Source organism: Gavialis gangeticus, unplaced genomic scaffold (assembly GCF_001723915.1).
Source record: "Gavialis gangeticus isolate Ggan-Ray unplaced genomic scaffold, GavGan_comp1, whole genome shotgun sequence".
NCBI lineage: Eukaryota > Metazoa > Chordata > Crocodylia > Gavialidae > Gavialis > Gavialis gangeticus.
Genome location: NW_017728992.1, coordinates 180,349,157 through 180,363,268, shown reverse-complemented (window position 1 = coordinate 180,363,268; position 14,112 = coordinate 180,349,157). Strand labels below are relative to the sequence as shown.

At 45.6% G+C, this 14,112-nt stretch overlaps 1 protein-coding gene and 1 long non-coding RNA gene across 2 annotated transcripts in view; one reads left to right on the top strand and one right to left on the bottom strand.

Annotated features, from left to right (window-relative positions):
* LOC109305153 overlaps positions 1-13,713 on the bottom strand; it is a 14,347-nt gene extending 634 nt beyond the window's left edge. Inside the window, exons 1-2 of the long non-coding RNA XR_002099569.1 lie at positions 13,547-13,713; positions 2,593-2,604 (exon numbers count right to left, since the gene is read on the bottom strand). This is a non-coding gene — a long non-coding RNA (uncharacterized LOC109305153). The remainder of the gene's footprint in view (positions 1-2,592; positions 2,605-13,546) is intronic.
* SAMD12 (sterile alpha motif domain containing 12) overlaps positions 1-14,112 on the top strand; it is a 205,096-nt gene that overhangs the window by 112,687 nt on the left and 78,297 nt on the right. The window lies entirely within an intron of this gene.

Below are 14,112 nucleotides of genomic sequence, written 5' to 3'. Positions count from 1 at the left end.
GCACATGCCCCCCCATGCCTCCCCCAGGAGTGTGTGCAGTGGCAGGACCCGTCCCCCCCCCCATACCCCTGGATGAACTGCCCGGGGCTCGGTCTCGTGCACTGCCCCACCCCAGCTGGGCAGCGCTTGCTTCTGCCTCACCCCCACTCTTTCTCTTACTGTGGGGGCCTTGATCTGCCCTCCCCACCATGCCCCTTCCTCCCCTCCCAGAGTTACCTGCTGGATGCTGGTTCCTGGCTGCACGCATGCTGTGACTGTGCGCATGCACGTGGTGTTTATCGGTGGCATTATTGGCCACGTCGGCCAAAAAGGCCAATTGCCATTAATGTCAATGTTCCTTTTATCAGTGCTGATACAATGTGGACTGATATATCGGTGTGCCTCTAGTTCTTTGTAATTGCTATTCTCTTGCCCACCCCACCTTCAGGATTCCATTTTTCATATCTCTGTTCAATTTTAAAGAGAAGCTAGGGAGATTAATTTGATCCCACTATTTCTAATGTGTTGATTATACAGGCAGCCCCGGCTTAGCGTTCTTAATTGGTTCCCAAAAAACTGAGCATTAAGTGAAACAAGTGTTAAGTAAAACCAAAAGTATCTGATAGCCCAGGAGGGCAACCACAATTGCTTTTAATGACCCAACATGGTGACTGCAAACATTATAACAAAACTCATTGAGCGCTAAGTGAAATCAGGTATCAATTTCAAAGGAGTGTTATAGCGCTAAGTGAAACAGCATTAAGTGGGGGTTACCTGTACTTATTGTTAGACGCCGACTCAATGCAGAGCCCAGTGACTTCGGAGAGACAGTCCAGTTACTCACGGATCCTGTCGCTCATTAGCCAGAGCAGAGCAGGGAGTACACACCAGTACGCGTTGCTCTCAACAGCTTTATTTACAATGGAGACAGCTTCAGACCAGCTCCCTCACCGATAGAATATGAGGAGCCGCCCTGGACAACAATTCCTTTCATCATTTATACACCTTGGTTCATACCTGTTTAACATTTACTCTGCCCTTGTCCCACCTCTGGTTCCACCGATTTCTCCTCCTATCTCAAGCTCTACCTCTATTTACTGTTTGCTTCCTTAGCATGGTATTGCCTGTACATTTCATTGATTTACATGCCTCTGCCAAGAGCACATGCGTAAGACTTTGACCCCCATCTTCTTTCGGTCACTTGTGGTTTCTTGCTGGTTCTTGCTGGTTTTCTTGCTGACTTCCCTATCTCCAAGACTGTATTTCTGCTTTTGTCTCCTGACACTTCTTGGTGGGCTAGTCTATTTTTAACACATCATGCGTTTTGCACCCTACCTCCCGTTAAGTTTCTGCTTACTTAAGCATGGGCTAAGTTAGTTGTTTTTAATATATCAGCTAGCCTTGTGACCAGCAGCCCTTTGCTGAGAAACAGGAAAAAGCCTTTATTTATCTGCACACTCAGCACCCCCATATTCCATATCGTTACCCTAGCATCCAAAATCCATATCGTTACCCTAACACTTATCTCCAGGGATCTGGGTTTTCAGTTTCCCCACAGAAAAATGGAATAAAATGCAGATTTTCCCTTTTACCTGAGGAAAATGCAGTTTTTTCATTTTAATAGAGAAACACATGGATTTTGCACTTTTGCAAAAAGCTCTCTGCAGGCTGGCAGAGTTCCAGCCTACAAGGAGGTGTTGGGAGCAGGAGGAGGGTGGTCAGGCAGGGGGCACCATGTGCATGTATATGAACATGGCTGCCAGGCAGCCTAGAGAGCAGCTCCCATAGGTAAGCTGGGGTGGGGCGGGGATTGAGGCAACTATAGGGAGGGAGGGAAGAAGGGAGGTGGGCAGGGCTGAGGCTGGAGCTGTTGCCCAGCTGGGCGGTGCGTGGAGTTTGGGACCCGGGGCTGGCATGCATAGCTGCAGGGCCCTGGTGGGGAGCAGGACAGGGCTGTGGGCAGCTCGTCTGGTGGGGTGAGGGCTTGCTCCCCACTGCTGTGCATACTTCTGAGGACCCAGAGGGGACCCGTGCACCCCAGATCTATGTGTGGGACTGGTGCAGGTTGCCTGCTGCGGCCTCGGGGCTCCCTGCCCTACTGCCCTTCCCTGGGTGCTCTGCAGCCCAGCAGGTGGGACCTGGTGCAGTAAGGCAGACCAGGGCTGATTGGGGAAGCTCCTTTCTGCTGCAGTCTCCACGCTGCCTTGGCGACGCGCCCCCTGCTTGCCCGGCAGCAGTGGGGGCAGCAGCACAGGGTTGTGTCCCTCGCTGCGGCAGAGCAGGCAGGGGGTAAGTTGCCAGGACAGTGCAGGGCTTGCAGTGGTAAGGAGTTTCCCCACCTGGTGCTGCTCTGCCTTGCCACACCAGGTCTCTCCCTCTGGGCTGTGGAGGCCTCAGGGGAGGGCAGCAGGGTGAGGAGTCTAAATCCCACTGAGCAGGATTCAGTGGGGAGTGTGAGGCTGCACCTGGCCCACTACGTGTTTCCCTCTGGCTGTGCTGCCCAATGGTGAGGGGGCAGCCAGGCTTCACACTCGCTCCACTGCCGCAGTTGGCGCCTCCCATGGGTGGCATCCAGGGCTTGGGCAGTGCTGCAGGGGGCAGGGGGCTACAGACCCAGGTCCCTAGCTTCATAGCTCTGGCAGCTGGGGGTAGGCCAGGGGCTGTGGGTGGGGGGCAACTGGCACCAGCAGGACGGGGGGGCTGTAGGGGGAGGGAGTGAGGGGCACCCGCAGGGCCAGGGTGGCTGTGGGGAGGAATGAGGGGCATCAGCTGGCCTGGGGGGGTTGTGGGGGTGGGGGTTAAAGGGCCCTAGCAGGGCCATGGGAACTATGGTGGGGAGTGAGGGGCACTGGTAGGGCTGGGGGGCTGTGGCTTGGGGTTGAGGGGCCTGGACCTGCGTTCTGTGAGCTAAAGGGGCAAGGGGAGCACTGATTTTCTATGATAAAAAACCCAAAATCAAAATTTATAGGTATTTAGAATTTATTTTATTATAGTGATTGAGGCACTGGTAGGCTTCCAAATTGCTTTACAATTGTAAATATAACACTAAAACATTGTATTCAGTTGATACCTATATATATAGTGGTGTTTTATTTTAATTGCGGTTTTGGGGTTTTTAATTAGAGATTTTGCAATTTTTCTATCAGAGAATTAGCACTTTTTATTAGGGAAAACCAAGGGTATTTGCTTATCTCTATACCTACTCAGGTTCACTGTCAAGAGTTTTCCTGCCCTTGTACCATCAAGGGCCTAAAGGTAATTTGGAGGTCATGGAAGTAGTACTGATTGAAAAGGGAGAAGCGTTTTGAGGACCAAGTGAAGTATTGAATAATATCCTCAACTGAGAGTGTCTTTTTACCTGTTTTGAATTTTTTTTTCACAGTTCCTCTGTTTTACTAGACTTATCATTACTTTGATTCTACAAAAACAGTAATGGTCAGATCTTTGACTTCTTAATTTTTAACTTTTAATCTTTAACTCACCAAGACTGTGCCCTTTCTTTTCAGAGGTTTCCTGACTATGACTACTTCACCTTTCTCATCTAAGTCCATGGCTCTAATGATGTTTAGGTTTGACTCTGGTTGACCCAACCAGCCCAAGTTGTCTTTCCCTTCGTGTATCTTACCTAATAGCCCGCACCAACACCATTCAAATTGTGTTGCTCATTTTCTGAGCGTGGGGCTAAGATGCTTCCCAGCTTCCTTTATGAGTAGGTCTGCGAACTGCTTCTCTGTCTGTGTACTTTTCTCTACTTATGGGCGAGCTGGAAGACAAAAATAGGGACTTGTGGGATTGCTTCATGTACTTGAGGCCTGCACAACTAGTTGACTTTCATATGCAGGGGTAAAAGGCAAGACTGACATCCTACTTGAAGCAAAGCTTTGCGGTTGAGCTGGACTGCTATCAAAATCAGCAATGCAAATTGTCAGCAGATGTTAGGGTTCAGGGTGACATTAAAGTCAGCTCTAACTACCTATGTGGAAATCACCTTGAGGTTAGATTTTACTGTTGAAGTCTATCTGCAAGTATATTCGAAAGTCACTCAAAAGTTGTAGTATTGCAGAATGCTTTTCTCCACCCCCCGTCCTTTAGAGCTTCAGTAGTAGACATCTGCCTGTCTTGCAAGACAACAGAATTGCACTGAGTGAGATATCAGCTTGCTGAATGCAGTCCTTGCTTGACATACTCAGGATTTCACTTCCAAGTGAGGTGCATAGTGACTCTTAACAAAGTCTTAAATTGTCTAGACCCAGGTTATATTAGAGGCTGCTTCTCCTCCTCTACATTGTCATAAGATAAGTAATGAAGCTCAGTATGTTCTCAACAGTAGGTGTTTTATAGCATTTAGTCCCACCAGAAGTGTATCTCAATCTATACCTGGATATATTTAGATTGCAGTATGTAACTCATCTCTGTCCAACAGCTTATCTGAAATTTCCTGTTATTTAGCCAATGGCCAAGTTTTCCAGGTCTTTATTTTAATGTATATATATATTTGGGGTAGAAGAGTAAAAGGTATTCAGGTTCTCAATTTGTAGGAGTACTTGTAGTAATTCCTCAATGTCAAGTGTACTCAGATGCCATGGAGATTAGAGCTTCATAAATGTATGTAATAATGACTTGATTGCTACTTCCATGCAGCACATTAATCACTCTGCACTTTTAATTTCACCCTATTTTATTTATTTCAGTCAGTTTTTGCACATTATATTTCAGTCTTATCCTCTAGAAATATAGGTTATCTGTTCCATTTAAGATCCTTCATAAATACATTCAAATCTATCCTTCCCATTTGTGGTGATATTCATTTGTATCAGCCTTGAATAAGATATGCCCCCACACACAGTACCTTCTCCCACTTTAGCACTCCATTTTATATTTGATTGGTATTTCTTTGAATAACGTGAATTATTTTCGTAAAATCTACAGGTTCTGTATGCGCTGTGTTTCCTATATATGCTAAGATTTTCAGCATTGTCTGTTTTGAGGAATTCTATTACTTATAATTTAATTTTTTCAAGACACTTGGAGTATTGACTAGTTTAGTCAGTCTGTTCTCCCGGGCTTAGCTGGCTAACGTTGTATCTCCTGTAACCTAGCTGTGTTCCCCTCTTTACCCCCATCCCTCTAATGTTAGTCCCTTGCTCGGGTGATCTGTATTTCCCTACCGGCTTTGTAATCTTTTTTGGATTCACAATCGTAAACATCTACTAATAAAAGTCAATTGTTCTGGGAGCTAGCCAGATAGTGAAGGCCATGCTTTCCTTTAATCCTCAGGACCTTCTCCATATTCCACAAGTTCGAAGATCGATTTGTCAGTGATGACTAGGGATCCGAGTTTTCCATTTCCCACGGAAAAATGGAGTAAAACCTAGATTTCCCCCCTTACTGAATTAAAGCGCGGATTTCTTATTTTAGCAGAGAAGCCCATGGATGTTTGCAGTTTGGGGCAGAGTTCCAGCCTGGAAGGAGCTGGGAGAGAGTGGGAGGAGGGCAGTCAGGCATGGGGCGCCATATGTATGTGTATGCACAGGCCCCAGGCAGCCTAGAGAGCAGCTCCCAGAGGTAAGTGGGGAGGAATTGAGGCTCCTATAGGGAGGGAGTTGGGAAGGGTTGGGGCTGCTGCGGAGCTGGGCAATGTACGGGGCTTTGGGCCTGGAGCTGCTGTGTGCAGCCACAGGGCCCCAGTGGGGAGCAGGACGAAGCTGCGGGTGGCTTGTCTGGGGGGGCGGTTCCCCGCTGCTGCATGTACTCCTGGGGGGGCATGGGGGACCTGTGCCCCCAGATCTGTGTGCGGGGCAGGGGTGGAGGCGGACTCGGGCTCCTGCCCTGCTGCCCTCCCCTGGAGCCTCTGCAGCCCAGAGGGTGCAACCCAGCATAGCAGGGCAGAGTGGGGCCATTCAGTAAAGCTGCTTGTTGCTGCAAGCCTGGCACTGCCCTGGCAATGTGACAGTGCGGGATTGTGTCCCTCACTACAGCTCCATGCACAGGGGACATGTCACCAGGGCATTGTGGGGCTTGCAACAGCGAGCAGCTTTACTATATGGCCCCACTCTGCCCTGCGCACTGGGTCACACCTGGCAGGCTGCAGAGGACCTGGGAGAGGGTAGAAGCTCAAGCCCGCAGCAGGCAGCCCATGCCTGCCCCCACACTGTGTACAGATGTGAGGGCATGGATCCCTCCTGCTCCCCCCCACAAGTGCACGTAGTGGCAGCAAGCTAGGCCCCCCGCTGTTTGAGCCCACAGCAGGCAGGCGGCAGGGGGGAGCCGGGCTCCGTACGTCTGCAACAGCCGCCACCTCCTACTGGGGGCAGGGGGCTGTGGACCCAGATCCCTAGTCCCATGGCCTTGGCAGCTGAGGGCCTCTTCCAGTAGGGTTGGGGGAGCAGTGGCTGTGGCTAGGGGGTGCGGGGCACCAGCAGGGCTATGGGAACTGAGGGAATTTGAGATTTTTTTTTATCAAGGAAAACCAGGATCCCTGGTGATTACACGATCATTCTTCCTTATTCCATGAGCACTGGTCTGTATGATCCTATCATCTTGATTAGCAGTCAGATTCAGTACCTACACAAATTGGAGACCTCCAAAGAACAAGTTGCTGCAATTGAAAGTAGCGTTGTTACCAGTATTTCTGTAGATGGTACTCCTTCCTATTAGTTAATACTGAGTTAATATTCCAGCATGGTGCTTGCAGATGTAGTGCAATATCTTTCCAGTAAGATATACAGTGGAATACTAGTTAAACACGGTGCCTTAGGATCATAAGAAAGTAGGGCTGGCGAGGACCTCATGACGTCTGGTCCAGCCCCCTGTTCAAGGCAGGATCCTCCCTGACTAAACCATCCCATTCCATCCTAATCTGCTCTTGAAAATATCTAGGGACGGAAAGTCCAAACCTCTCGAGGTAGGCTGTTCCAATGCTTGACCAACCTCCTAGTCAGAAAGTTCCTCCAAATGGCTGACATAAATTTTCCCTGCTGAAGTTTGAGGCTGTTGCTTTTAGTCCTGTCTGCTATGGCCCATCTCCATCCTCTCTGTAATCCCCTGTCAGGTTGTTACCTTTTGTTTGGATTTGTGCTTAGGAGTGAGATTAATCAATTCATAAAGCCATTCCAGTCATAACTTGAGAGCTTTATTAGGATACACAATAGCAAAAAGTTATTGGTACTAATAAAGACAATACTTATGCAGTCTTGGATTCGGGAAGGAGAGGTGTGCTAGTCAGGCATCTCTGCCTTCCTCGGGACTCTGCTGAGTTGTTTTTTTTCTGCTGAGCTTTGGGAAGGGTCCATTTTGTTGCTTGCCCCAGGCCTAATATTTATAGATGGTTGATTTAATATGCTGATATTTGATCTGATGCTAATATTTCTTATCTTCTTTATGGCTTGCCTTTTGGCCCTTGGTCAGTTATTTACTAACTGTGACCTGTGGCCTGACAAGGCTGCTCCGCTCTATCCATCATCAAGGCTGCCTTTGTGTCTAGAATTATTTGAACATGCTAGCAAAAATATATTTATTATAGCAAAATAACTATTAATACATTTGGTCACCTTAGTTGTTAATATGTTAGGATGCAATTGTAATGCAGAGTATTTAGGATGCAGACCTTGACTTGCTTTTCAGTCATATTTCTGCAGCTTTAACTTAGGTTCTCTGAAAATGGCCAAAAATGACATCCACACTTTCCCTGCAATTTGGTTATGCTTCGGATATCCTATGTTTGATTCAAGTTATAGCTCATGCTGCCCAGGCCTATGCAGGGCTACAGGGTGTTTGAAGACTATCAAGTCCACCCCTCATTCAGTCTTCTCTTCTCCGTATTTCTTTCAGCCTCTTCTCACAAGTCATGGTTCCCAAGCCTGTAAACACTTTTGTTATTCTCCACTGGACTCTTTCCAATCTGTCCACATCTTTCCTGAAGTGGCAGGCCCAAAACTAGACACCGTACTCCAGGTGGAGCCACACCAGTGCTGAGCAGAGTGGAAGAATAACTTATTTTGATTTGCAAGTCACACTTGTACAGCTCAGTTACTGTTGGTTTTTATTTTATTTTTTTTATTATTATTTTTTTTTAACAAGACCACACTGACTAATATTTAGCTTATTCCACTGTAAGCCCCAGGTCCTTTTCTGAAGTAGTGTATCCTAGCCACTCATTTCTCAGTTTGTATTTGTTCATGCCATTTTTTCATCCCAAGTGCAAGACTTTGCACTTGTACTTCTTGATTTTCATCTAATTGTTAAACAATACCAAACCAAAGACAGACCTCTAGCGAACCTCACTTGAGACCTCCCACTAACTAAACATTGAGCCACTGATTACTCCTCACTAAGCACAGCAAGCCAACCAGTTATGCATCCACTTTACAGTACTTTCATCTAGTCTGTATTTCCTTAGATTGTTAATGAGAATGTCTTTGGAGATGGTGCCAAAAGCTTTGCTAAAGTCAAGGTGTATTCCATCCACAAAATCTTACACCTTGTATAGAAGGAAATCAGGTTCATCAGACATGACTTGCTCTTGGTGAATCCAGGCTGGTTGTTCCTGATTACATTGTTCTCTACATGCTTCGCAACAGATTTCTTAAGGACCTGCTCCATGATCTTTCCAGGTATAGAGGTCAGACTGTCTTGTCTGTAATTTCCTAGATCCTCCTCCTTCCCTTTCTTAAAGATGGGCAACTGTATTTGTCCTTTTCTAGTCGTCTGGGGCTTCACACTACCTCCATAAGGCTAGCCAATAGCTCTGAAATGACTTTGGCCAATTTCTTTGCTACCCTAACGTGTACCCCACGTGGCTTCAAAGAATCTAATTAATCTAAGTAATCACTAACCTGTTCCTCTAGGCTGTTTGTTGTCTCCCCTCTCTCTGCTGCCAACTGTGCTCATTATGTGGTAGCTGCCTGTTTGTAAAGACTGAAGTGAAAAAGGCATTAAATATTTCCCTTTCTCTTCATCTTCTGTAGCTAGATTGTCTTCTGCATTCTGTAAGGAACCTATGGTTTCTTTGGTCTTCCTCTTGCTTTTGCCGTACTTTTTTTTTTGCCATTTTTATAGCCCAAAGGATCCCTTTTTATAGCCATTCTTGTCTCTTGCCGGTTGCATCTCAGATCATGCTTTGGCTATCTGAATTTTCTCCCTGCATGCATGTGCAATACTCTTCCCTGGTAATATGACCAAGTTTCCACTTTTTGCAGGATTTCATTTTGACTTTCTGCTTATTGAAGATATTGCAACAGGAGACCTGCTTGATCTGTTGCATCAGGACAGCTTACTCCTGTGTCCTTAAATGGGCCTCCTTAAAGCACAGCCAGCCCTCCTGGGCTTCTTTTCTCCTCAGACTCACTTCCCAGGTCCGTCAGTTCCCTGAGTTTGCTAAAGTCTGCTTTTCTGAAGTCCAGTGTCTTCATTCTTGAGTTCTTCCTCCTTCTTCCCCTTCAGGTCTTGAACGCTCTCATGTCATGGTCACTGTCGCCTAAGTTGCCGTCCACCTTCAGATTCTCATCCAGTTCCTCCCTGTTTGTGAGTAGCAAGTTGAGAAGAGCTTCCCTTCAGCTGGATTCTCTACCATCTGTACTGAAAAGTGATTCTCGATATACTCCAAGAATTTGCTGGAGTGCTTGTGTTTTACTGCCAGCTTATGTCCCAATGATTAAAATCTCCTATGAGAACCAGGTCCTGTGACGGCCCCAGGCCCTGCACTTTGGGGGGCCCCGCACAGTGGGGCAGAGCAGTGGCGGCGTGGAGCTGGGAGGAGTGGTGGCTCCGCGTCCAGCCACTTGCCACCACCCCTCCTGCCGCTGATGCCACTGTCGCCAATGGCAATGGCAACTTTTTCAGGTCCAGGGGGATTGGAGCAGGGGCAGGGCCCCGCATGGGCTGATTTGCTCCAGGCCCCGCACCCTGCTCGGGTCAGCTCTGCCCAGAGGCTTTCAGCTGGCCTACTACCACTTCCTACTACAGCTCAGAATACACATACATTTCTTTTATATATGGGGCAGCACCTCCTCCTTTGTCCCCCTTGTCTGTCCTTCCTGCACTTGTTAATACCCATCCACGACTGTACTTCAGTGATGTGAACTATCCCACTATGTCTCTATTATCGCAATTGCATTCACAATTGCATCATCATTTCTTGATTGTAGTAGAACTTCCAATGCTTCCTGTTTATTCCTGGTGCTTCCAGCATTAGTATACAAAAATTTCAAATGTCTAACTGATTGTCCTACTTCCTCCCTAAGTTCATTGCTGAAGCTTTCACTTTTGTGTCCCCTTGTTAAGCTTTTATCCGGGTCCCCTCACTCTTTACTTACCTCTGGCTTTTTGTCTCCATCCCCTGGTGAACCTAGTTTAAAGCCCTCCTCACTAGGTTAGCAGGCTTGTATGTGAAGACACTTCTCCCCGTTTTTTGTCAGGTGGACTGCATCTCTCCCTAGATGCCTTGACCCAGATGCTCATGTTTTCATGCACACAATTGCCATTGTAGTTTCTGTGCTGAATCTGGCTTTCATTTCCTTGCCTAAATCTTTTAACTGTAACGCTTCTTTCTGATTCACCACTAAACCAGCTTCTCTTTTGGTACTTGGACATTTCCAGTTCCATTTTTTCTAGAACCAGGATATAATTACATAAAAATGAAGATATGTCAGGAGATTTTCTTCCAATTTACTTTTGCTGTTGGATGGGAATGAATATTTATTTTCTTGCTGTGCTGACACTAAGTTAATTTTATTAGCTCAGTCAGAGGATAAGGAAGACTTAGTCTGAGAATGCATTAATGGTCCAATGTGGAAGTTATTAGAGAAACTTGCAGTGCCTCATTTTGAACAGGTTGTTTATTAATTCACCAAAGGGGGTGAATTTTTTTTTGTGACACTTGTAAACAATTAAGGGTGGATTCGTTTTAGTTTAGCTCATTATTTGATACCATGTGCTGTCGTGATATGAGGATTTAGTTTTACTGTAATCTTATTATTCCTTTATTTCAAGATATACTGAGGATTTATAATACTGATAACTTTCTTCAGTTATGTGTTTACTGAAATGCGGTTAGCAATGGAAGACATCCCCTTAGTTCCCTATTCTTTTTTAATTTCCTATTACCTTTTTAATTTTGGAGTAGTTGTAATAATGCTGGCAATATCCACCATTCCTGATGTAATGTAAAAATGTTAAAGGAAATTTTAAGGCAATGCATTTCTCTCTAAACCAAAAACACTAAAGAAGTTTTATGAATATGCCAAACCTGCAAGAAGATTGTTTAGGATTTGGGTTGTGCTTTTGTGCCATGCAAGCTCATATTTCATCTCACCTTCCCTAGTTTCTTCTGTGTTCTGTGTTTCACTTTAGGCATCACTCACCATTAATCCTCTATGATCACCCCCATACCTGAAGCCTCCAAACCAAAAATTCCTATGTGCTCCCAGCTTTTGCGTCCCTCCTGTTGGATTCCGTGATCCTCTTTTCCCATGCTCACGATGTTCATGTCAGCATTATCTGCCACAAATATATTTTCTTCTGGACATCCAGTTTTCATGGTCTCTCCTCTTCTATTTTGTGCAACAGCATGTCAGAATTCAGATGGTTGTATTTATTTGCCTGATGTGAAAATGAGTTATCCTGTGTTAAACAGTTCTCTCCCTGGCCCAAGCAGAATCAATGAATGCAGTGAAATAGCTGTTTGTAATTTTTGACATTTTCAATGAGAACTATTTTGACCTAAAAAAAATGTGAAGTTCATTTTTCTTTTCATTTGAAAATAGTACCCTCCGCACCTTTGGCAAGATTTGAATGCAAGTTTCCAAACAAGGTGGAAAAGAAAACACCTGAGTTTTGCATATATCTAGTAAATAAAAAGGAAACTGTCTTTTCTGCCATTTAGCAAGGATTTTGCATAACGTTTGCCATGTTTTGTGCAATCATTTTCAGTTCCTCAAGGGGGAGCTTACACACAAGCTAACTGACTTCAAGGTGGTACTTTGGATTTTTAATAGACTATATTTTCAGCAAATTTGTCATTTTATAATACAGTGTTTGGATCCTGCTCTCCAGCTTTAAGTGAAACTGTAGTGGGAGTTATAAAGAATTGACTTACTTTATGCCAACTAAACATCAAAATTTTGTAGTCTGGGATCTTGCTGCACTATGCTGACAACTACACTTAAGTTTGCATAAATATTGCCATTTTGATCTCTTGTTCTCTGTTTCTTTTGAACTCCTGGAAACTATACCTGTTGGGTGGGAATTTCTCGTCTCTGCTTGAAAATGATTCCATTTATGGAGGTTTAAACAAAAGCAGCTGCGTCCTGTATTAAAAATAGGGAGAATGGCAGAATAGAGGGAAAAAACACTCTCCTCCTTTCTATTGAAATGAGATAAAACCCAATTCTCGTTTCTGAATGGCTCTGAAACAGCTGGCCATAGAAAGTTGAAATTTGCCATGGTAATAGCCCTTGCTGAGGAGAAGTACCTTTGAGTGTTCCGGTGGAAATTATTTTTGATTTGACATCACTAGTAGGACTGGTTGAAAGTCCTACAGTGTCCATATGCAATATGGTATTTTTGGCACTGAGTTCTTTCCCAGTGCTGTTGAAGGACACAGTTAAGGAAGGCCATACTGCACGATGGATCCTGTGAAAAAAACTTGATGGCGTAGGAGTGGACCTGATAAATGAGACAGGACTCTTGTCCAAGCCCTTGTCTCATTCAAGGCTTGCTTTTAGGTTCTGAGCATCTTGTGAAAAGTTTCTGCAGCAGCTCTGGTCTGTAGTTTGCTCAGCCTTCCAAAGGATAATTAAAATCATTTGCTGCTGCTTCTGCCTGCAGGCAGCCAAGTGGCTTTCCTTAGCATTCAAAGGGACGTTCCAAGGTAGAAATGTGAGGGATTCCAAGTCCCATTGAAATTTACGGGGAGCCTGTTCATTGACTTCGGTCATTTTGAACCAGTTACTTAAATGTAATTTCAGGCAAAGAAAGCAGATCCTTAGTAGACCATCTTGATCTCAGAAAGTAGCACCTAGTTCCAGTCAGTGACCTTAAGCATGTGTATTCCTGCTATAGGATGGCTGGGGTGCATTGCCTTCCTCTAATGACTAGTTAACAGCTAAGGTAGAGACTCGTGTTTTGGTGCCCAAAATCATGGTTTCTGTTCTCACTGGTATTTGAGGGATTCATTCACTCAGCAATAGGATTTAACCATTCTGAAGAGCACAGGCAACAGTAACCTCTCGAAATCACTGCAGATGGCTCCTGCCAGTTCCTGCCCTTGACTTTCATAACACAAACTTCCTTAGGGGTGTAGGATGTAGCTGTGTTGGTCTAAGGACATAGGTAGACAAAGTTCTGATCTCTCCTATGTATTTTCCCTGATGGAAAATATGTAGGAGAGACCAAACAACAACTGCGCCCCAGAATGAACGCACACCGGAAATCTATCAAAGACAGGAATACCCAATTACCGGTGGGGGCACATTTCTCACAAGAAAACCACTCTCTCTCCAGTCTCTCAGTCCTGATCCTCAAAGGGAACTTACAAAACACTTCCCAGAGACAAGCCTATGAACTTCACTTCATCTGTCAAGGTTGCCTGTACAGTGCAGGAGCTGGGGCCCAGTTACTCAAGCAGCATAGGCACAGGGCTCTTCACCTCATCTCATGAACTAATGAACCATGCTGGTGGTTCTCATTATCACCAAACACCTCCCCCCCTTGCATCCTGCATGCCAGGGAGACAGGAGTTGAAGGTAAGGGTGGCCAAATTTTGGAATGGGCTTCCAAGGAAGGTGGTGCTCTCCCCTACCTTGGAGCTCTTTCAGAGAAGGCTGCATAGGCATCTGGCTGGGGTCATCTGACCCCAGCACTTTTTCCTGCCTGGGCAGGGGGTTGGACTCGATGATCTGTTGAGGTCCCTTCTGACCCTAGCATCTATGAATCAGCCTCCTGGATACTAAAAATCATGGACTAAATATAGACATTGGATTTATGACCTACCTGGGATCTGACTTCCTAGGTACCTCTCCACTATTCATCCTCCTTCTCTTCCCCCACACCCAGCCTGTCTCTCACCCATTGACTCCTCAGTTTACATCTTCACAGACTGCCTGTCTTGCATGCAGACCAGCCCAGCCTCTGGAT